At 37.7% G+C, this 25,347-nt stretch overlaps 1 protein-coding gene across 1 annotated transcript in view; it reads right to left on the minus strand.

The window, feature by feature from the left end:
* Positions 1-25,347, minus strand: part of IL1RAPL2 (interleukin 1 receptor accessory protein like 2) — a 1,019,705-nt gene that overhangs the window by 59,023 nt on the left and 935,335 nt on the right. The window lies entirely within an intron of this gene.

Here is a 25,347-nt window from a genome sequence, read left to right on the forward strand (position 1 = left end):
GCAATATCAAGTTGGCTGGGGTTCAGGATAGAAAAAAATGCAGATGAAATTCAAATTTTTTTGCTTTCTCTCCTGGAGTTGGAATACATTCTGAAAGACACTTGAATTCCAGGTTCTCTGGTCTTCTCAAGTCATTCCATCATTTATAACAGTAGGTTCCCCCAGGTTCTTGTTCATTGTGCCTTGGATTGATAACTAATACCATGAGTTTCCTTGGTTCTGTGATATTATGGCTTGCACACATTAACTTTTTTGGTTCTGTAGCTTCTAACACCCTATTGTGGAAATTATCAATCTACATAACACATTAGATATTTCCTCTATTAAACCCTTCTCATCTAGGTATGTATGCATGTATATATTTATCTAGAATCTTAGTTTCTGGGGCCAGCATTTTGGCGTAACAGTAGAGTCATCATCTGAGACATCAACAGCAGAGATGGGCACTTTTCAGAGTTCCTGCTGCCCCGCTTCTAATCCAGCTCCCTGCTGATTGCTTTGGAAAAGTGGTGGTGAATGGCCTGCTTGTGCTTTGTCCACTTATGTGACACCCAGATGAAGCTCCTGGCTCCAGCCCGGCTCAGCATTGGCCATTGCGGCCATCTGGCAAGTGAACCAACGGATGGAGAATCTCTCTGTTTCTATCTCCCTGCCCCTTTCTCTGTAATTATGACTTCAAAATAGATTATTTCAAAACCAAAGGGACAGTTTTTGAATCACAAATATATCAATAAAAAGGATATATAGGGAAAATTCAGTCTTACAGTATCTTGTACAGTTTTAATGTTACTCATAGTGCTTAGGTATTAAGTGCCTTATATTGGGAATGTATGTGAATATAAGGAACACATTTTCAGTCAAACAGCAGTTATTTTTTTGCTGGGATTGATTCTATTATCTTGCAACGTAAGTAAATAGAAAGTGGTGCAGAGAACACTATCTTAATATTTCTGACACTGTAGGAATCCCCCAATTCATAAATCATATTATGGCATATCATCATTTTCTCTATAACACACATTTTTTTTACATCAGTGAGGGCACCAGATGAATCACTTTTCCTTGTGAAGTTCATGGTGGACTTGTTCCCATCATTATTCTAAGCTTTGGACAATTTCTACAATTAAAATGAACCAAAACTTCCATATTCCAAGCAATACTACTTTCTGGAACCAGTTTTCTTTAACACCAGAACAAAGAGGTGGCTTTCTCTGAAGACCATTTTTACAAAGAAACAATTTAATGTGAATTAGGGTGTATATTACAACACAACAGAGATCAAGAAAACCTTAAATGGTGTTTAACAGAGGCTGAGGAGAGCAGGGATGGGGGGAGGAAGGAATGGGAAAAAATTTGATTAATGGCTACCAAGTTATGGTTAGATAGCAGAAAGAAGTCCTGGTGTTCTATTGCACAGCTGAGTGACTACAGATAATGATAATGCACTGTATATTTGTTTAAAAAGCTGGAAGAAAGATTTTTCAATGTTTTACTATAAAGAAATGATAAATGTTTGAGAAGATAGGTTTACCCTTATTTAAACACTGTAATATATACCAAAGAATCAAATAATATTCAGTTAATATATACACACATACATTATAATTTTAAATAATAGGTAAAAAAAAAGAACAACAAAAAACCAAAACTCTCATAAGTACATGGATGCTGGGTGACAGACTTGGCTTACTCATAATAAATGATTTGTTGTCAAATATGACTTTTATTGAAATTCAAATTTCTCCCTCAGCAAAATGACGTTTTGTAGACTTTTCATTCATTCTGTAATTGTCAATATCAACAGTCTTGTCTGTCACAGATCTGAAGCAAAGCCATTTAATATAGCTTTGAACATGCACTTTGTTACATAAGGCTTTGTAAAAACGACAGTGTTGTTAAGAGAATACTACACTGAAGTAAGAATCAGAAATTTGGGGAGTTTGCTTAATATCTTTCAAAAACAATCAGATTGTCTGGCCCTGGGGAGATGATCCACCTTGTTAAAAATGATTCTCATAAATATAATGAGGTTGGCAATAATGCATGGCATGTTTAGATAAGACAATCAATATACGTTAAAGCAGCTAGTGAACTCAATAGACTCACGGAAAGCTAGCAAAGTACTGTTTAAGAGGCTTAGGCATCTAAGTAGAAGTCAAACTTGAGGCATAGTCTGAAGTTGATACTGATACAGAACCCTGTGCATTTTATTCCTGTGAATCTGTGTTTCATGAGAGTTTCATATATACATAAAACTCATATATGTGTGTGTGTGTATGTATATATATATATGTGGCAGAAATCTTGTTTGCTGCTTTACTCCCCAGCTGCTCAAAACAGCTTTGATTGGGCCAGCCCAAAGCCAGGAGCTGGGAACCCTATCTGGCTCTCCCGTGTGGGTGGGAGGGAGGCCAGGAATTTGAACCATCATCTGCTGCCTCCCAGGTATACATTATCAGGAAGTTGAAACTGAGTGTTGAACCAGGACTTGAACCTAGTCATTTCAATATGAAACAGAGATGTCTCAAATGGTGTCTAACTGCTGTACCAAACACCCTCTCCATGTCCTTTTGTTTAAGTGCTCCTGCCAGGAGGGGGGTGGCAGTATTATTTTGTCAATTTTATGTGCTTTTTGTTAGTTTGGATTCCAGAGTAGGTATGATACACTCCAGCAGGCCCTAAATTTTCTTAATTGGAAAACAGTTTATTTCTATTCCTTGCTGCCCTTCATTCTGTATAAAATTACACTAGATGGCATAAAAACTAGGAATTGTGATCAACATTATTACAGGATCCTCCAGTTGCTAAAACCACCATTCTCTCTGTTGAAGCATGTATTTGCGGCTGTCATTCCTCTGAGCTCTATTGTAAAATATATTGTTTAGTGATTCCTAGCATGCGGGTGCTCAGGCTTGGTTTGATATTAATGGAGACAGACATAACAGCAATGTGCAAAAAAGTCTTCCTTAAGGTGGTCTATCAGGAGTGACAGCACCTTCCCTTTTCTTGGCATGGCACACAAAGTATTATTGCATCAATTTCTCCTAAGAGGATGCTTTTCACTCTTGCAGCAGGTTATTGTTAAATAAATGGAAGAGACAGATATTTCATCAATATAGTTTCTACATATGCTGAATACATATCCTGAAGCTGTTTGTCAAGGGATAAAACAGGAAAACCATCCAACTACCACCTGCGGCACTTTTGAGGAGAGTCTCCAAAGGGGTAGGGGCTCTTGGTCCATCAAAAAGTACAGGAGGGATGTCTGCCTTGGTAAAGGCAGATGATCTGCAACAAAATCTCTCCAGTCATTTCTAAAAGCTGCCTTATGAGCCAACTCCTATTCACCATTTGTGTCTATTGTTGTGCTCTTTCATCTCCAGACATTTTTACAGTCATCCCTTTGTTACCATATGCCTTATTAGTGGTGTGAACCAGTTTATATTTTCATGTAAAGTAGTTTGAAGAGTATCAAAATAAAATGAATGCTGGAAATTGGTTTGTAAGTGCTAAGTAATGAGGTAAGTAAAACCTGCTGGGAAGTGGCATGCATGGGATGAATTGGCTCTCTATTGCTCTAGTGGTCCCTTAATTCCTTCTCTTTCCAAACTCTGAATATCTGCATTGCTAATAGGTTGCTCAGAAACCTTGAAAATCTAGACATCTCAACAGACCTGAAGTTATTCCAGCCACCTATGTGCTATATACTTGCCATGAAATGGGTAAGCGCAGCAGGTTAGTGTGGTCAACAGGAGAATTGCTAGGGAGAAAGCTCAAACGTCCATATCTCATTGAATTTTCTTGGATGTAAGAGTTTGAAAGCTTCAAAATCAGATGAAGACACAAAATACAAATGTAATGAATGTTGTGATGGTGGTGGTGGTAATGGTTGTGTGTGTGTGTGTGTGTGAAAGAGCGAGAAACAGAAGCAGAAACACAGAAAGATAAGAGGGCTAAGAAGGGAATGGCAGTTGGAAAGAGCAGGTATCCACATCTTATAATTCCTGACATTTCTAAATTATGAAGAAACATATTCATTATGTATAAAAGTATATGTTTCTTTAAAATTTATTGATCAAAAATATGGGTATAATTTACAAATTACAATTTAAAATATAATATTTTATTGAAAATACCATGTGCTCAATTAATGCATAATGAGCATTTACACTTATTTTTGTGGAACTGATATTTGTAAATGAACAAGTATAGTTTCAATATCTATACTGGTAAACATTTTCACTAACATTAACGAGAAAGGTGAAAGAAAAAATAGATGGGTATCAGAAATCCACTGGTTCTTCAGTTATGTGAATTATTTCTTTTGATGAATTTTCAAACATGTCCTGGTTTTCATTTCAAGTCCATGGAGTTATTCTTAGAAGAAACATTAAAAGAACCTGAATTTGAATTATGTGATATGAGAGAATTACGGGTAAAGGTAGAAAGATAAAAACATTTTATTTGACCACTTCTTAATCTCTTCTGATATCAGGACTTTCCAGGAATTTCTCAAGTGCAACAATGTGGTATTCAATTTAGCTCTGCTCCACACTCCCAACCCCTTGAGGGGCTATAAATTTTATAAAGATAACATTGATACCCTTTTCTTGTCACACAATTTTTTTTACATTCTTTGTTTTTCTTTTAAAACAATTTTCCCCTCTTTAATGTCTCTTTGTAGATTGGCCTATTATCTTTGTTTTGGGGAATGTAGTTTTAAAAATTTGTGTCAGGAGAAGCTGGCTCATAATGATTAATTTTCTTGTACAGCTTTGTCATTTCATTACTGTGTTTTCATCTGCAGTAGGGGGTGTTTCCCGTGGGAGTCCTGGGTACTGGGGGTTGTAGAGGAATTTCCTTAATAGTTCCAAGTTTGTCTCTGCCAAGGCCCTCCAGTGTAGTTTCACTGGTTTGTAGCCAGTTTTTCTTTTGATTTCTTGGCCTGAGAGGTTGTGCCACATGTGCATTACATAAATTTATTCAATTATTTTTAAAGACTTATTTATTTGAAAGGCAAAGTGACAGAGAGAGCCAGAGCTACCCACAGAGAGAGAAAGGAAAAGAAGTAGGGAGAAAGAGAGGGAGGCAGGGAGAGAGGGAGAAGGAGGGAGGGAGGGAGAAAGAGAGAAAGAGAGAGAGAGAGAGAGAGAGAGAGAGAGAGAGAGAGAGAGAGAGAGAGAGATTATTTTGTTAACTTGTCCACTTCCCGAATGCCTGTAACAACCGTCTATGGGTCGAGCTGTAGCCATGAGCATAAAATCCAGCTTGCTCTTCCACATGGGTTGCAGGAATTCAAGTATTTTAGCCATCTTCTGTTGCCTTCCCAGGATATATGTGAAGTGGGGTAGCTGGAATGTGAACTGGTGATGCTGGCATCCCAAACAATAGTTCAAACCGTAACACCACGATGTTGTTCCATGTTCTGTGAATGTGAACTATGCATCCTTGTAGACATTTCCAATTACTCTTAACTGTCTGCATTCATGGCCTTGGCCCTGAACTGAAAGTGAGTTCCCTGATTGTTCTCTTGGAACAATGAACATAGTTTTCTAGTTCTCCAGCTCACTGACTTTTAGATTGTATAGGCTATTCCAGATGCTGAATTTTGCCGTGATTCCAGTTCTAGTTCCATATTTTACATACATTCTGAGCTCAGATCCTTAGACCCATAACGTCCACATCTGGTTCTGATATTCCCAGCAGCTATTCAGCTTCAGTTTATACTGTTTTTTCTGGCTTTGAGTTCCGCTTTTCATCCCCCAAGTTTGGGGATTTCCCTAACTTGCTTTTAAGCTGGGCTAGGCATATGTAAAATCCTTTGCTCTATATTGAAAGCATTTCTTTGTGGTTAGAGTGATGAGCTTTTGCCATGCCAATTACCATATTAACTTGGTGTCCGAAATTCTACTACCAAGATCATTAAAATTGTGCATTTTCAGTCCAAATTAGCAAATTTGTTTTATTTTAACCATTCTTACCAAGAAGTTAAACAGTGTCCATTCCTGTCATGGTTGACATAAGCAGAATCTCCCTGTTATCCAGGGTACACACTTAGATTTGGCCTTTACAAAACAAGTTAAAAGAGGCTATCAATCAGCTTTGATTTTGGGAATGGAAATTCATTTGCAAGTAGGGCATGAAAATCAAGATGGAGTCACTGATGTCAAACCTTAACCAGATTAATTAAAAACAAGAGGTTATGAAGGATGGGTTCTTACGTGTGGTTGCCTATAGTAACCTGTCACAAAAGACTCTACTGGATCTATATTCTCTAGAGCAGGCCCCCATTTCAGAATAGAGATGCTAAACAATACTTGGCATTTTCAAATCTAATGCTAGCTTCTATGTACAGAACCAATAGTGAGGTGCTGAGGAAACACTTTGATCTCTTATACCCAAGAAGTAAGGATTAGGACTAGACATGTTGATTCAAAATTTGGGGAAAAATATATCTTGTTATAATATCTGGACATTGCCACTTAAGACTGGCTGATGTATCTGAGGACAGCCACTTGTGATGTACTGCAGGAGATGGAATAGCTCATTTGTAGGCAATCCACCACAAGTGTACTGCCACTTTTTAAGGGCAGATGGCTGGCTCACTCATCTTTTATTCCAGCTACCCTGCCCCCAGATCCCTCTGAGGAACCTGTAAATGATAGGTATGTCCAAGCAAGTTACATATGAATGATGTTGAGATCACAAATCTTAAACCTTTATGGATAGAAAGCCTCACAGTTCAGAAAAATCGACAGTTGAGTATGCAGTGATTACTCCCTAGAACTTTGAAAACAATAGCATTATTACCAGGTTTCTTAGCTCAGGAGAGTGAACTCAGAAGTCCTTACCCACACCTTATGCTTTACAAGAGATAAGATGGTAAAAAATTCACCCACATTGAATTTAGGTAAAGAAGAAATGTTGGTGACCTTGGTTTTCCCAGGGATAGAGAAAAAGGACATATTTTAGGTTTCCCTTGTATTCAAGGAAGAGGGAAAATGCACAGAAGTTTGCTGATTTCTGAAATGTCTAGCTTTATAGCTAGATCAGGCCTGTCTTCCATCAGTGTGATGACTTGCTATCTTTGCTCTAGAGATAGGGCTGGAGAGTATTCCCTCAGAGAGGGAAATTATATTCAACTTGTTTTAAAATCACAATTCTACATCCTAACTCTTGATCAATGTCTCTAACCTGGATTCAGAACTGAAACTTTCCACTGGGAGACATTAGTCATTGCTCTGGCTCATATTAAAGGTATAAGAATGTTATTAGTATGCTGTTGCCTTTATTGTTGCCCTGAAATCATGGTGGATGGACAAGATAGAGCTGTACAGAAACGAGCTGGACCACATGCTGTCCGGATGTGGAGGGTTTCCACAGAAAAATCTGGCATTGGGAAGTTTCCTGACAACTTGCTCTTTTTTTGAATCTGAAAACACCATGACATGGCCCCACAAACAACATGAAGCACTCAGTGGAGTTTTTGTCCATATTCTTTCAGGATTGAGGAGTAACAAGAAATAGGGGAGATGGAAACTGAACCCCTAGAATGTAAAAGCATGGCCCATACTCATGCCCTTTCTCCTAGCCCCAAGTGTCCTTGTCTGTCTTCCTTAGCACAAGGTGTCCTTGCCTGCACTTTATCAAAAGGAATTCACTGACTTGAGAGAGTGATTCCCCAGGAGTCATTTGCTTCCGAAATAGATAAGAACATTAGTGGCCAGTACTGTCTGGAGGGAAATCCTGTAACTATATTCAATTAACTCAACCCCTATGGGGTGGAGCCCACCAGACCATTGAAAATATTCTGAAGACCACTGTATCACTGACCAACCAGGAATCTGGCACATAGGCACCTTTCAGCCCCAATTTTCCATGTGTAAGAACCTTCACCCCTGACTACTCAGGGAGCCAGGGAATTAAACAACAGCTGCCTGGCTACTTGCTCTGTGTAAATTGCAATAAAGACTTTCTTACACACACACACACACACACACACACACACACACACACACACACACACGGAGAGAGAGTCCATATTTATGATCCTAGTGCGAAGGCTATTCACTTTCCTGCTCTGTTTTATGCATTTAAGTTTGTAGCTGCACCTTTTAAAAGGTTCACTCTGTCCTTTAAAAGAACCTACATTTCAGCACATATCTTGTCTTGTTTCTGTAAGCATGTCCTAGGCTATATGCTGTAGGTCTGCAATAACACATGGCACTCAGGAGTATGTTACTTTGTATTGTAAGACACATTTCAGGATATTTGTTGCTAATAATGAATGGACATTTTTGAATGAGTTCCTCAAAAGTTTACAACAGAACTGAGGTCAATATTAGTTTTACTTTATTCATATGAAATCTGGTAGTATATTCCACTTCAGTGGCAGATTAAAATGTAGAGTCTTGTCTTGAAAATTAAAAACAGGAATACTTCAGGATATTTTCTATGAGATATACATACACATATTCTCTAATTTTCAATGTAAAAGGTTGTGTACAATGGGCACATGTTGTGGCTTAGTAGATTATGCTACCATCAGGAACACCCATATAAGAGTACTTGGTTCAAGTCCTGGATACTTGGTGCTTCCAGTCTAGTTCTGCGTTAATGTGCCTGGGAGGCAGTGATAATGGCCATTACATGGCCCCTGCCACCTTTGTGGGAAACTCAGAGTTTCATCAGCTCAGCCTAATGAAAAGTTGCTTGGAGCATTCATGGAGTAAATAAATAAGTAGATGGATATTGTTCTCTGTCTTCCTCTGTTACTTGGCTAAACAAATAAATGAATAAATTTGTATAAACGATATATGTGAGGGTATCTGAAGCAGATCATGGGATAATGGAATTATAAAGTTTGTTTTGGTTGTGAAAAATGTTTGAACTTCATGGATAGTTTTTTTTCATAATATGCATCTCTGCAAACCTTTTGAAGATCTTTTCACCAGTTTCACTTTTTATAGAAAAATAAGTTCATCTTTTTATTTTTTATTTCCACAAATTTCATATATATATGAATATATGTGAATATATATGAATACATATGAATTTCACAGACATCTATCTACATATAGATAGATAAGTAGCTAGTTATATGGATATAGTGATAGATAACTTCATTCTTCTTATCAATTTCCTTTCATTTATACAACCTCTCTATTCCTCACATGGGGCCTTTCCTATTAGCCAAATAGTATTGTGAGTAACCTTTTGCTGCCAAAGTTCTATTGGTGACCTACCTGTACCCTTGGTTTTTCTGAGATTACAGGTGAAAATAAAGTGAACGGATCATTGAGTTTTAGAAATAGACTCAGGTAGAAATTAATTGAATTTCTTGAGATCAAATTATGAACCAGATTCAATGTGTGAAAATGAGTTTGTGTTTTCTGATAAAGACTACAGTATTGCTCTACTGGAGATAACATTACCTTCCCACCTGCATAAATCAGAAAAAGAAAGCAGCTTTGATATTTTATCAAAAAGTGATTTTATCCAGTTTTCTAATCTTTTTTTCTAAAGAAGAGTCATTTCCCAATAATTTTCTAAATTAAATATGATAGTCATTGAGGTAAAGTATAAATTATAATTGAGAGCAAGAAGTTAAACGCAAATAGAAAGAACGTATTTCTTTCAGAAAGATCCAAAGGGAAGTGAAAAGTTGATGAGGTAAAAAACATGAGTCAGTGTGGGAATTGTCGAAAAGTATCATTTTATACCCCGAAAACAGTAAGATCAAGAAGAAAGTGAGTACACAGACAAATCTCTCCGGAAAGGTAGAAGACAAGGAGAAAAAAGTTGAGGACCCTTAGACTAGAACAAGAGAGTGAAATCTTTGAACTGTGTAGTGCTTTTTAAAAAATTTCACATTGTAAATGTAACACAGAAATCTTTTTGGGGAATGATGAGGGGCATGCCTGAGATTGTTTACCCATAATGGAGAAGTAACACAGCAGCAGGCTTCAAAGTAGAAAGAACACTATTTCATGGTTAAAATGACCAGTGATGGGTCTGCTTTGGACTACAATTGATTCAAAGTCCACTGGGGGATGAATCACTACAGGACTTACCTAGTTATATTTTCAATTAGCCTCAAACCCAATAGAAGTTTCTCTTTTCTAAATATTTTCTGAGTTTTAAAAATTTTTTGCTAAATTTTTATTTTGAATTTTTGAATGTTATGGTACTATTTCCTAGACTAGAAATTCCCCCTTCCCCCAAACTCTGAATTGGATCTAGGGTGAATGAAGGAGCAGAAACCCAATGTAACTACACGTTATACCCATGAACTCTGCTTATTATTTTCATTTTTCAGCTCCTTAGGATGATTGTTTGCCTCAGCATCTAATGATCCTAGTATTCTCAGTTGCATCTCCCATTCAAGGGCACGCATGTGTTAGCAAGCAAGGAACATCTAATGAAATAGTACTGGGGTCTGGATACCAAATTGATGTGATTTGTTTTGACAAGTACTCTATTGAGATTCAGTATCTTCTACAAAGTGATAGGGTCAGCCGCGAAAATCCCCAAAAATGCCTGTTTCAGGTCTGATGTTCACAAGGAGATAGCTAGACAGGGAACTGATCACTTTCCTTTGAGAATGAACTCCAGAGTACTGGGTGAATTGGGTGATTTTGCAAAAGAAAGATGTGAGTGTCTCTACCTCTGGTAGGCTTTAGCATGAACTTCAAGGCTCTTCACCCATGGTGCTTCATGTCTGAGTCATCTGCTGAGACTGGAGTCCTGCTTCCTGTGCATTCCCTAATTGCAGAGTGGGTTTTGACCATGAACACCAACTTTACCTACCCCACTGGCCCTCCTACCACACTGGCCCACAGTTGCTTGCCTTGGCTCTGTTGATCTTGGTTTTAGGGCCTTTCTTGATGGAGTACATTACATATCTCAGTTTCACAAAGCAATTTTAAAAAGAGCTCCCCATGGAGAAAGACAAAAGTCCTTGGATATTAACTAACTGTACTAGCAAGTTTACCCTTCTTTCAGCAATAATGTCAGGAGAGTTCAATTAAGCTAGTATACTATGTGTGCATGTGTGCGTGTACACAAGTTTGTGTATAGATGCAAATGAATTCCTTTGGATTGAATTAATATTTCAAAATTAAATGCACATGATTGTTTATATTGTGTTAGAGGGGAAAAAAACAGATCACTTCTTCTATAAATGCCTTAGGACTAAATGACTTCATCCTTTAAAAATTCATTTATTTATTTAGAAATCTGGGTTTGTAGAATAGCCAACCTATGTAATCATATCATTGAAGGATGATTAAATTCCATCTCATACTCGTTTAAAGTTGTTATCATTTGTTTCAAAACCTTAAAAATTAATTTAATTTGAACAGCAGAAACACAGACACGATCTTATGTACACATGTTTATTCTTCAAATGTCTGTAACTCCCGGGGTGGGGCCAAGGCAAAGCCAGGAGCCTGGAACTCAATCTGGGTTAATCCTCTGGATGCAGAAACTCAAGTACTTGCACCACTATTTGCTGCCCTTCAGAGTGTGCACTAGCAAACAAACAGGGTCAGAAGCAGAGTTGCCAGGACTGAAACCCAGCATTCCAATATGGGTTGCAGGCCTCCTGAGCAGTGATGTAACCACTGAGTCACATGCCCATCCCTGTTTTACAATGTAGTTGATGGTTTCACTCCATATGGAATTAAGTGTTAAGGATTATAAAATTGAGTTTCTTGCAGCACACAGATAAAATGGTAGTAGAAATACAAAGGACCTTGAAAAACTTCATGGAAATGCATACTACAGAAAAAAATGCATGGATATCAAAATGTATGCATTAAAATACAACTTATTGTTTAATTCAATTTTCCCATAAATTTTTGGTAGTATCCTCATGAAACAAGAGTTAACCATTTTTTTCCTCCAAAAGACATCACTCTGCCATTAGAAGTTATTCAGTTAGAACCACAAATCTTTTCACTTTCTCTTTTTTTAAGATTTATTTATTTTCATTGAAAAGTCGAATTTACAGAGAGAAGGAGAGATATAAAGATCTTCCATCTGCTGATTCACTCCCTAAGTGTTTGCAATGGCTGGATCTGAGCTGATCCAAAACCAGGGGCCAGGAGCTTATTCTGGATCTCCCAGGTGGGTACAGGATCCCAAGGCTTTGGGCCATCCTCTACTGCTTTCCCAGGTCACAAGCAGGGAGCTGGATGGGAAAAGGAGCAGCTGGGATATGAATTGGTGCCCATATGGGATCTTTGTATACACAAGGCAAGGACTTTAGCCACTAGGCTACCGTACTGGGCTTTGGAAATATCAAATCTTAATATCTATCTGTGAAAATGAAACCCAGAGCTCTCCAAAGTTTACTGATCAGATTCTTGTCATGTAATTGATTTTTTCTGAAGTCTTATAAGGGTTCTTTCAAACTACGAATTTTCCTTGACTGCAAATCTCTGGTTTTGTCATTCATTGTACTCCATTTTGTATCATACTTGTCTGGCATGACATTATTTTCTTCTTTGGCCCATCTCAAGCCGTTTCCACCAAGATCTAGATCATGTGCCAATTGTACTGTAAAGCCAGCTTTGACTATTCCAGTATATACTGATTTCTCTCCTTTCTCTGAATATTTTCCGCATATCGACATAGGGGTTAAATGTTTAGTTTTGTTCAGTTTCACATAATTTAGTACAACAAAAATAAGCTAAATAAGCTAAGTGTGTAATTTGTTCTAAGTTAATCCTCACAGAAACCCAGGGATTGAAGTTTTATTATTCTCAGTTTGCAAATGAGCAAACTGGAGTAGAGAGATATTAAACAAGTGTCCAAAGGCACAAATATTATAAGTGGCAGAGATTTAAAACCAGACAGTTTATGATTCCCAAAGTCAAGAACCCTAACCACTATCCCATACTGCCTTTCATAGACGCATGTCTCGTTTCCCCACCTAAATGTTGCGATCTTTGTGAGTGGAAACTACATTTTAAATTTCACTATTATTTGGACATGCTACATGCCACATGGCTGTGCTCAATAGTTCTTGATTTAGTTTAGCACATGTGCTCTATTTTTCCTGATGTTTAAGTAGACTACAACAGTAGACGTCACCAAGTTTTCACAAATCCACTTTTGAATGAACCATGTACAAGCAATAAATAAAGAGCCTGCAAAAGTTTTCCTTTTGGGGCCCTGCGCAGTGGTTAAGTCCTCGCCTTGCACGCCCGGGATCCCATATGGGCGCCGGCTCTAATCCTGGCAGCTCCACTCCCCATCCAGCTCTCTGCTTGTGGCCTGGGAAAGCAGTTGAGGACGGCCCAAAGCCTTGGGACCCTGCACCCGTGTGGGAGACCCGGAAGAAGTTTCTGGCTCCTGGCTTCAGACCGGCAAAGCATCGGCCGTTGTGCTCACTTGGAGAGTGAATCATTGGACGGAAGATCTTCCTCTCTGTCTCTCCTCTCTGTATATCCGCCTTTCCAATGAAAAAAATAATAAAAACAAATCTTTAAAAAAGTTTTCCTTTTGGTCCACAAACCCTTTTCAAGAGCCAGCATGATTGGGGTTGTCTTCAAAATTCCCTCAAGGTGGACTCAGCACTGAAACGGACATTTGAATGCTTATATACCCATGCAAATTAGCCAGAAGCTATGTTCACAAAATATTAACCCGACCGGGTTCACCATTCTTTTTGTCCCTTATTGGTTGAGCTTTAGATGTTGCCTTCAGTCATCTGTGTATGGAGGTAAAGGAAGAAGACAGACAGAAAATGAAATGAAAACACCAACATTGAAAGAGAGAGAAAAGGGAGAGAGAAATGGGGGGGGGGGAGAATGAGAACTGAAAGGAAGGCAAAGTTAAGAATACAAACAAAAAAAAAAGACAAAAACTAAGAAAAGAGAAAGACAACATAAAGGGAAGCAATGGAAACATTAGGGGAAAACACACACACACACACACACACACACACACACACACACACAAAATGGCCACACAGACACAAGTGAAAGAGATGAGGGAAGAAAAAATTATTCTTTCCCCACATTCCGAAGTTCTAGGAGGAGGGAGTGAGTCCAATGGATCCAGAAAGGGAGGGTGTAGCAGTTACATTCCATTTACTTAAAGGAACTGAAGTAAAAATTTTCTGTTCTTTGAAGACAAGATACATAAATGACATAAAAAGAGATATTAAGAGTCTTTCATCACAGTAAGCAATGCCATAACACACAAGTCTCCTGCTCTGTATACTTCTGTGTAAGGGCATTATGATTAAAACAGATAAAAACTCATCTTTCCTCACAAGAAAAGTCAGAAGCCAAGTTGTGAGTCTTGTGCCAGAAACAGCCTGAAACCAAGTTTAGAAAGTGCGTGAAGTGTGCTTTAAGGTTCTCTTGTATCCTCTAGCGTGCGCTTCCCCTTCTTGAAGCCCTTTATCCATGTTTCTGGGTCGTCACCATGTCACCTTCCTCCTTCTGGTTCAGTACACCCTGCTGGGAACAGATGTCCCACCTTATCTCTGTACTTGCTTTCTCCATTGGTGTTGGTGTTGTACATTGGCCCTAGCCATTCAGCCTTGCTAGTTTACACACCTCCTCTCTGTAACTTTCCACTAACTCTTTTTTAACCTTTTTTGGTATAACAATTGGCTAGTTTCGTGAAATAATGTTCTATCATTTACTAATGTGGGATCAAGCTAGGAAAGAGGTTCTCCAAGTAATGTGCCTTTTTTTGGTTGAAAATTAATGTGCATCTTTAGTAAAGTTTCTCAAAGAGGAGGACAATTGTTAAGCAATAAAAATTGCTTAACACAGCAGAGCTTTCTAAAATTCCTTTCTACTTATCTATTGACTCAAAGCCCTCAGTGCAGCTGTTCAAGAATCTTTTCTGCCTCTCTCTTCCAGTATTCCCTTACAAATCCACAGGAAAGCCTCCTGTCTGCTCATTCCCTCTCTTGCTATCCTCTAGATCTAGGCTGGTCTTCCGTGAATTATTTCCCATACTTGCCTTTCTAAAAACCTCTATACAGCTGTGACAGTTTAATATGAGAATAGTAGATGCTTACAAAATGCAATCACACATCTCAACTTTTAATTTAGTTGTGTTAGAAGTACCTTGCAAGTAGGTATTAGAAAACATTGATCTCCCAATATTTTGAATTTCTATAACTTCTGTGCTTTATTCCACAAGCATGCCGCCTCCTTTCAACAAAAATGTAAGAAGTGTTTAATAAGGGCAAGACACTTTCCTAGGTCTTGAGGAACTATAATATTACTTTACCCATGACCTTGGAGGCTTTCAGAGTCACTAAGAACACTTTGGCCAAGATAGCTTCATGGCATTTCTGCCATTGGTGGTCTTTTTGTGTCTACTGTTCCACATACTTTTACAAACTTTAGCATAATTCAGTATTTCCCAAACTAACAGTGTGATATAAGAAGCAGAGCAGGAGTGACCTAGTTGGGGAAAACTCAAAGCCAGTTGCTTCTACCACATCCTCCTATTTGACTGCAGCCTACAGGGACATTAACATTCTTCTACCTTGATCCATACACCCGTATCACATTGCATTATACCATGTAGTCAGAAGCCTGAATAAAGCATGTGTTTTATCCTGCAAGTCTCAAGTTAAATAGATACCCAAAGGTGAATTCCTTAACCACTCAGCTCAGAAAATGAAGGATGTCATCTTTCTTGATGCATTTGGGCTGGAAATTGGCCAAACTGAATTATTCTTTGTGCATGTACTGGCCTTTTGCCATACCAACATTAATAGCCATATCAGATGGAAAGATGTTCATTTCGGCAGCCCAAAAATGGTCTATGGAGACTATAGTTAGATGGAACAGACACATATCTCTTGGGAGAACTATTCAAGTTGACAGTGTCAAATAGCCTCAGCAACTAGGAGTTCAGTTGCTGAGTACTATATGCCTCAGTCCTCTACGCTATTATCATTCCTTGCATTGAACTACATGATAAAGATCTCAGATTTCTACATATGATGTTCTGAAGAAGATTTGACTCTGAACTCCCTGGGATTGAAAAGCTTGGTCTTTCCTTTCCCCCTTTTTAGAAGCCAGCACATTCCTAGGCACACAGAAATGTTTGAATTGATTGGCTATATAGAAGAATCCTAGCTTAATGGTGGATGAGACTGTATACAGAAAAGGAATATGTTATCTATAAATCATATCCTGTTTTATTTGTGCATGTTTTTGTCTTTAGAGAGATGATAGTCTGGGCCATGATTCCATTTTAACTATATCACTCCTTAACTATCTGCTGCAATTATAACTTCTAAATATCCCTTTAGTAATCCGTTGTCAATTATACTTCATCTTATTTCCTTATTCCTAATATTTACCCAATCATTTCAGTCCTTATCTATAATAGCTAGTTTTAGCTATTTATGTTTTTGAAACAATTTCCCTTTCTATGTTCATATTTTTACCTTGAGTGTATTTATAGACAGGAAGCATGTGCCAACTAGGAGAGACTGTTGTACTTAGCAGCTTCTTATAATCCTCAGAACATTCTAGTTTCCTTTTTTCATGCTTTAATATTTAGATTTTCTCCTGTTTTTTCCACAATTTCCCCATATGCTACAAGAAATGTATTCCTCTCTCCAGCTGTTGTCTTTTCAAGGTAAAATTATCTGAATATAACTACCTATGGTTATCTATAAAAGGGGAACAGGAAAAATGGAAAATAGTTTAATGAAATCCATAAATTGTGTATTAGTTTGAACTTCTCATCATATTTTTTCTGCAAAGATAACCGAAGGCACCAAACTGACTTTGTTGCTAATTCATATCCTGCCTGTTCACTAAATAAGGAAATAAAAGCAGAGCAGTAACTTTGCAGGTAAAAGAAAGACAGAAAAGGAATCTAAATTGTATAACTTATTCTTAAATAATGTCCAGATATCCCCATCTTTTCTTCTTGGTTACATATACATATATACACATTTATATACCTACTCACATGCATATATCTCCTTGAACATATATTTTATTTTTTGGGTCTATCTATCTACATACATTGGTACCTTCCTCCACCTCTTTTTGTCTCTTTCTCTGTCTCTGTGTCTCTCTCTCTGAGATATGGCATTTTCTCCTTGAATTAATTACAGTTGCCTATGCCACATCCCACTCACATTATATATGTGTCCATGAGAGTGTACCTCAAAAATTATCTAAGGTATGACCTATTTACCAAAGTAGCACATCTGCTATCTACATGGCTTTGCTGATGACTTGAAGAAAAGAGCAAAAAGGAATGTCACAGAAAATGGCTTGACAAAAACAAAATGTCCTTACACAATTTTTGCTTAGTTATATGGCATACAGTGAAACCTTAACATTAAAAATGTTGTCAATTTAGAACAGATTGTTAAGCCAAATGACAAAATAGTAGATTTATTCGTAAATGATCTTGAATCTCCTAAATACCTTTAGAGTAGAATGACTGAAAGTTCTTTACAACAATAATTTACATGTAAGCAATTTGCTAGGTGCAAATTCTTATCTACTTGTTAAGGTTCCACTGGAAAATGAGGCCAGCCTATGTGTGGAATAGTTACAATTAAGTTATGCATTACTCAGACATCTTGAGTTGATGAATAATTGTTTAACTTTTTTTTCCTTAAATATTTTTAGCAAGTCAGTGAAAATGTTGTGTGGTTTAAGACATAGATTTGATTGTTTTTACAAGCTGGGTTTAAGCTGTATTCAATACAAATTAAACAATTTGAAAATCAGCCCAGTGATGTGTCTAAGATTTACATATATGATTTGTTTGGAATGTACTGTATTCTGCTCTGTATTATAGTTGTGTATATTGCTGACCTCCCTTACAGGACCATAAGCTTCTTGGCAGGCCCTGTAACAATCCATCTTGGTAACCTATGAAAAACCTCACACAGCTCTTACACGAAGTATGCTTTCAGTAAGTGCTAAATTCATGAAAAAAACTACTTTCCAAAAAGATATTATCTTGCCTAGAGAATGGTGTTGTGACCTAGTGGTTTAAGCCACCACCTGCAAGGTTTACATCTCTTATAGTAACACTTTTGTGTCCCAGTTGCTCACTTTCAATCCAGCTTCATGCTAATGTCCTCAGAAACAGCAGCTAAAAATGGCTCAAGAGTTTGGGTCCTTGCCACCCATGCAAAGGAAGTGGATGAATTTCTTGGTTCCTGGCTTCATCGTGGCACAGGCCTGGCTATTGTGGCCACCTGGATAGCAAATAGTGGATGAAAGAACTCTCTTTTCTTTCTTTCTCTCTCTCTCTCTCACACACACACACTCTCTCTCTCAAATAAATCTTTAAAAAGACATTGCCTAGAGCCTAGCACAGTAGCCTAGCAGCTAAAATTCTCACCTTGAATGTGCCCGGGATCCCATCTGGGCACCGGTTCTAATTCCTGCAGTCCTGCTTCCCATCCAGCTCCCTGCTTGTGGCCTGGGAAAGCAGTCAAGGACGGCCCAAAGCTTTGGGACCTTGTACCCGTGTGGGAGACCAGGAAGAGCTCCGGGCTCCTGGCTGCGGATTGGCTCAGTTCCAGCTGTTGCGGCCATTTGGGGAATTTGTCTCTCTTCCTCTCTGTATATCTGACTTTACAATTTTTAAAAATCTTCAAAAAAAAAAAAGACATTGCCTAGGCAACACTCTATCATTTGTGTTCTAAATACTTCATGTACTTTAAAGTAATACAACTACATGTCTTTAAAATACATTTCATATTTCAGATTTTTCACTATTCCTGACTTGCCTTTTCACCCAAGTTAATCTAAGACAGTGAGGTCATGCTGTTTATCTTTACACAGAGAAGTCAGACACACATTTGATACCCAAGATTGTTTTCAAAGACATATGGAGAAGAATGGATGCAGTCAAATTTAGCGACAGCATTTGCATATCTGTCTCTTACAGAATTAGAAGGGAAATTTGAGATCATCATATCCACGCTTTCATTCTGGGGGAGAAATGGAGGGCACAAAGATTTAAATGATTAGTCCAATAACACATACTAACTTCTGGCAAAGTTTGAAATGCAGTCCAAGTGTAGCGCCTCTAAGTTTAATTCACTTTCCAAAATAGTGCCATCTACCTCATACTGAGACCACTGACAAGTTTTTTGGTCTTACATCCCTTCTTCTTCTTAATTTGTTCTGTAGCTACTCGCCATGTGCATGTTCCTTACACATAGAGGTATTTGCGACACTTTTTGCTTCAAGATAGGAAATGACTCCCATAATATATTTAATAGGCTTAAGTGGTTCTTAATAAGGTACAGTTTTATCCCAGAGGGAACATTTGGTGACATCTGGAGACATTTCTGGTTGTCACATTGAGAGAAAGAGTATTACTGGCATTGAGAGAATATAGGACAGAAAAAACAATGCCTCCTCTACCAAGAATTGCACTACGCCAACTGTCAATATTGCTGAAGTCAAGAAAGCCTTTCTAAAAGACTTTCATGTCTTCATCTCAACTTTCTTTTCCAACCTTATTTTCCACAGCCTTCTCACATTTTGAAAGGTTGGATTACTTCCTATTTCTTATATATGTTACACACGTTTCCATTGCCCTGATTTTGCTTACCTTGGAATGGTTTTCCTCATCTATCCACATTCTTCCTATTTGTGAAAGGATGAACTGTATGTGACCTCCTGCACAAAATTTTCCTTGATTCTTACAGCTAGATCATCTTTTCTCAGAGAAATGTGTATGCTGACTATTTTTAAAAATCTTATACATTACTTTGGCAAAGTCTGACTGTTAGAATCTGAAGCAGCTGTGAGAAAACGCACACTAAGTTTGGAGCCTAAAGATTTATGACTCCACCATTTGTTAAGCATGTTTCTCCTTGGACATGTCATTTTACCTTTTTGGGCCTCATCGTTTTTCATCACTAAAATAGGATGATAACTCCTTCCTAAACAGGATCTCATCATGAAATAAATTTGTATGAATGAAAGCTGTTTGTAAGCTTATAAGTTTCTTGCCAATGTGAGGGATTTTCTTTGTTATTACAAGAGTGTATTCTGTTGAAAAGCAAGTAAAATTTCATTTAACTTGGAGTAGGAAATAAGCATCACCATTGACCATCATGCAAATTTGGTGGCTGTCTTGTGTGAGGGATGGGATCTGAGTGTACGACTTCTAAATTTTGCCTTTTAAGAATACACTGTGTTTTGGCCAGTGTGATAGCCTGGTGGCAAAATCCTCACCTTGTATGTGCTGGGATCTCATATGGATGCCAGTTCATATCCTGGCTGCTCTACTTCCCATCCAACTCCCTGCTTGTCACCTAGGAAAGCAGTCAAAATGGCCCAAAGCCTTGTGACCCTTCACCAGTGTGGGAGACCCAGAAGCTCCTGGATCTTGGATCCTGGTTTGGATCAGCTCAGCTCCAGCTGTTGAGGCCACTTGGGGAGTGAACCAGCAGATGAAAGATCTTTCTCTCTGTAAAGCTGGCTTTGCAATAAAAAAATAAAAAAAAATTTGAAAGGCACTCACTCTGTGAGAAAGGCTAAAAAGAAAGAAAGAACATGTGTTCTTTCTGCTTCAATTCTACCCAACTGTATTTCTTCTCCAGAGAAGAAAGGTGATTGCATGAGGCAGTAACTCACAATAGGAATGCCAAGGGTAACAAGAGACCTGCAACACATTTTTTTCCCTGCAAATACACACAGTTCATGCAGAACATAATTATTCACTTCCATGTCTCTGCTAGGGAAGCTCTGGAAATACTGTCCTTGCCATCTTTGAATTCCCCAGAATGTACCTGTCCTTCAGTAGCTAAAGCTTGAGAATTAAATGTATGCATTTTAATAACAGAAATGTTACTTCAGGTTTTTATTATTGGGTGCTTATTTGTCATATTTGTGGAGTCTTGGTAGTCACCTTTAGTATAAGTGTGATACCTGTCAAAATTAAGGCTGGATAAGAGACTCTAGGGTGTGAGATTATAACTATACAGATGTTTTACACTAGAGGTCACTCTTGCAATCTAAGAGCAAAATACTGGCACTAAGAAAACACAGCAAAACAAAACAAAAGGCAAACAATAAGCAACAATGCCACCAAAACATGTGTAAGGCATCAGTGCAAAATTTAAGAATGCAGATTTTCATTTGAGATCTATGATGATGCGTTTAAAAGAATTGAATGGACTGGTAATGGGATGGACAAACATGCAGAATGAGAGGCCTAAAAGCTACTTGTTTTACATGGCTGGCATACAGGAAGGTAAAAGACAGTTCTAGCCTGACTTTAGGCATCTATCTTCACATGAAGTGACCATCTTGGTATAGTCTAAGTGGGCTAGGGTGACAAATAACATTGTAAATAAACTGTGTAGTTAAGAGGAATTCAATGTAGGATTATAATGAAAAATAAGTGCTCTGTACATCTAACTTTTCAAAAACTATTAGATTTTTCTCTTTCTCTCTCTCTCTCTCTCTCTCTCTCTTTCTCTGTGTGTGTAAGGGGGGAACAGGAGATTCACTTCTTAAACAGATGTCAAATGTCTAAAGGAATGGATTTAAAGTTAACCTTTTTGTTGCCCAAAGTTCTAGACATGTATTCATACATAGCTGATGGCTATCTATAGTCCTATGTTTTATGGTATAAATGTTTAAAATCTATTCCTGATACATCATTGCTTTTACTCCTCTTGCAAACCTAATTAACCTTCAAAATGCCAAAATTCCATGGACCATACCTTCCTCAGTTTAACACATTTTACATAATTTGTTGCTTATTCAAAGTCTAAAAATTCTGAGATAAGAAAGATAATGGATACAATTATTCCCATAATTTAACCCTTAATTTATTTTATAAAGATTAATTTACCTATTTACTTTGAAGACTGACTCACAGGGGGAGGGTGGGAGAGGCAGAAGCAGTGGGCAGATGGAGAAGGGGGAGAGACATAGACAAAAAGATAAACAGACAGACAGACATGCTCCATTTACTGGTTCCCTCCTCAGATGGATACAACAGCTGGGGCCTAAAGCCAGGGATTCTATTTTGGTCTTCTATGTATGTAGCAGGGACCGAATTATTTGGGCTATATTCTGGTACTTTACCAGGCACATTAGTAGAGAGATGGGTCAGAAGTGAAGCACCAATTCATTTTTAACATAGTTCCTTATTGGGGCACATGATGGAGCATACGATGGGGACAAATTTTGGGGAGGGCCCAAATGGAGTAAGACATATGAGCTAGGAGGAAATATTGTTGGGATTCAGAGAAAGCCTGGGATAGGTATAGAGAGTTAACCTGGGCTACTATTGAGGAGCAATTGAAGACCGATGGGTAGCATTTGGAATAAGAAGGGATAACACAGTTTTCATTTTTATCAAACTAGAACTGTGAGTGATATTTAAAAAATTAATTTTTTCATCTGCCAATTAAATCAACATGATCATTAAGAGACTCTTATTTTCCTTTATGAAAGGAGCTAAAACAATGAATAACATCATTAAATATACACCAAGAAATAATTTCTGCAACAGTAATAAATTAAACAAATGTTAAGGCAGGAAGTTGGAGCTTTCTGATAAATCTGCTTTCTTAATGGCCTGTTTAAAACAAAAATAGAGGTCATAGAAGTGGACTTTGGCTTCACAACCTAGAATGCTTCGTTAACCAAAACATATTAACAAAACATAATCATAAAGCCCCACTAATAGGACATCAGTATCATTTCAAGAACTTCAACCCCCTACTGCCTGAGAGAATGAAAGGCAACTATGCTGGAATGAGGGACATCAAATGATATGACTTGAGTCTGGAGGAGTATATGAGTCATTTAGGGAAATTCTTTCTACAATGTACACTTTGGAAAACAGGCTGATGATTCCTGATTCTGCCTAAACACAGAGAATGGCTACATGACTCAATTATCATCATCATGTCAAGCCCCGGATAACTGTTGCTTGCCTCTGTTTTAGAGCTCGTTTTATGTCAGATTGTCATTGGGGCTTGACTTTAGTATACACGTCTTTCAGAATGCAACGATAGAGCCAAAGGCAGTATGGAAGTGACACTTACTGAACGACTCAGCTGTCTTCAGATTTATATTGCTTTTACTGTTCTCAATAACCTTGGGAGAATTTACCCTTCCTTACTAACAACGAACTGTGTCTACAATGAAAGAAACTGTAAGGGAATGAAACTCTGTTGGCAAAGAAACAAAACAAAACCCTGGATGTATTTTAAAACATAAAACAGATACTGCTAAGAGAAATTCAGTGTCTCCTGGAAGACATTTGATGGGGACAACCCATTCCGTGTTGCCTCGAAAGCAAAAATGTATGGCTCAGAATGATTCTTTGCAATTTGAGCTAATTATAATTTGGTATCTAAAAACTCTGACTAATGGTCTAAGGAAAAGGACCAGCAAATTTATGTTCAAGGTACACTTCATTCAAAAAAAAAAAAAAGGCAAAATAAGGCCACATTAAAAAATAAGTAAGGCTCGGTAAAGAACTGCTTCTTTCTTGGTGCTAGGACCCCTGAGATTGTCAGAGAGAAAGCACACATTTTGCAAGATAAATTTCAAACTCGATCCCATAGACGAATCTATAAGATGAAGCAAGAGCCATGGTAAGTTAAGCTAATTAAAGAGGCAAAAATTAAGTGGAGAGAAAACACCTGGGCTCTAGCCCAATAGTATATTAATTTTTAATTCTGTGACACATACTACATGAAAAGTTATGTGTGCAACTTGTTAGGACAACTCTAGCATCAATGGTTTCCAAGGGTAGGGGCTTTTCGATATGGTATTCACTTTGGCATCCCCACAGCCTAGAAGAGCAATTGATATTTAGTAGGTCCTTACAAGTATTTATTGAAAGGGTGCATTGAAAGAGAGAGAGAGATATCTTCGTAAGCTACAACCTGTACTACTTAGTAATATTGCGAGGCTTAAGTGGCAGAATGGATATATAGGGTGTAGGTTGTGTGGGTTGAGAGTTGAGGCAATCTGAGAGGTTTTTATTGATTAAAAAAAACCCACACAAATACAAGTATAAAATTAAGTAAGAAGGTTAGCTTTTATTAGAATTAGAAAAGAAACTATTTTTACTCACCTTTAAAAGCTAATAAATACCAAAAATATTGCAGAATACATTGAAAGACACATACATTTTTAATAAACTGCCTCACCCACTTCTGAAATACTTTTATTCCTTACATTTTTATTGCACATATTTTGCTTTCCTCTTTATATGGTAAAACTTTCTAGACTCTTTAATGGACAAATATGGAAAGATTTCTATCTTTCCTCTAGCACTTTTGAATTTCTAATTATAACAAACAGGAATCTCCTTCAGTCTTACACTTTATCATTAATGTGATGCAAAGTTAGGCTATTGTCAAGTATGAGAAATATCTACCAAGCTTTAAAGTCAAATTTCTTTTAGATGCAGAAAAATTTTCCACAGACTGGCTTTCATTCTATATAGTTCAAAGCTTATTTCTTTCACATTCTTCTCTACTTTTGTTGCCAAACACTCCAGGACATGTTATTATCCTGATATGATTTCTGGTTCTGCAGTTTCATGTCCTTGGCTTAGTCAGTACAGGGCATGATAGGATGATTGCTTCAGTTCCATTTGACATTGGGGTGGGTAGCCTCGTTTAACTATATGCAGAAGTGACTGAATCTCAGAAATGTTTGTTTTAAACACAGTTAAAGAGTCTCTACATGCGCTAGATCCCTAGATCCCTGGCCAGATCACTACAATGCCCATGGTAACTCCAATGCCAACAGCCAAGAGGGAAAATGTACCAACTAATTTCAGTTAAAGTATCTTTTGCACATTTTACAAACTCAGCTTATCAAGCAAAATCCTTGCCAAGGATACACTTGAGGATTTGGAGGAGGCCTGTGAGGTTTATGCTTCATTAGCTGCACAGCAAGTCAACCTCCGAAGATAAGTGCCCTTTTTTAAAGTGCAATGTGTTCTAGAAATATTGATAATAATAATGAAGATAATGATGCTAATGACAACTGTGATGAGAATCATGCTTATGATGATGAGTGTTTTGCATTAAATGTAACCTGGTGTCATTTGTAGAAGATAATGAGCTATGGGAAAAACCACACTCAGCTATTTAGGGGTCATTTCATGCTTGGGGTATCTGCCCCCTCTTGAAAAATCCCTGGTTGGAGCCAAATCCTTGCTGCATCTCAGGAATAAAAAGACAAAACATCTGCCTTGCTTAAGCAAGACATTCAAGCAATGATTTGGTTAAAATTAACATCTGCAAATTGGTCTCAATAAGAATTTTCTAGATTAATATTCTTAATTTTATTACGTAAACTTTGGAGAAATCAATGACAT

The sequence above is a fragment of the Ochotona curzoniae genome, unplaced genomic scaffold (genome assembly GCF_017591425.1).
Source record: "Ochotona curzoniae isolate NIBS_2020 unplaced genomic scaffold, NIBS_Ocur_1.0 scaffold_1852, whole genome shotgun sequence".
NCBI classification, from domain to species: domain Eukaryota; kingdom Metazoa; phylum Chordata; class Mammalia; order Lagomorpha; family Ochotonidae; genus Ochotona; species Ochotona curzoniae.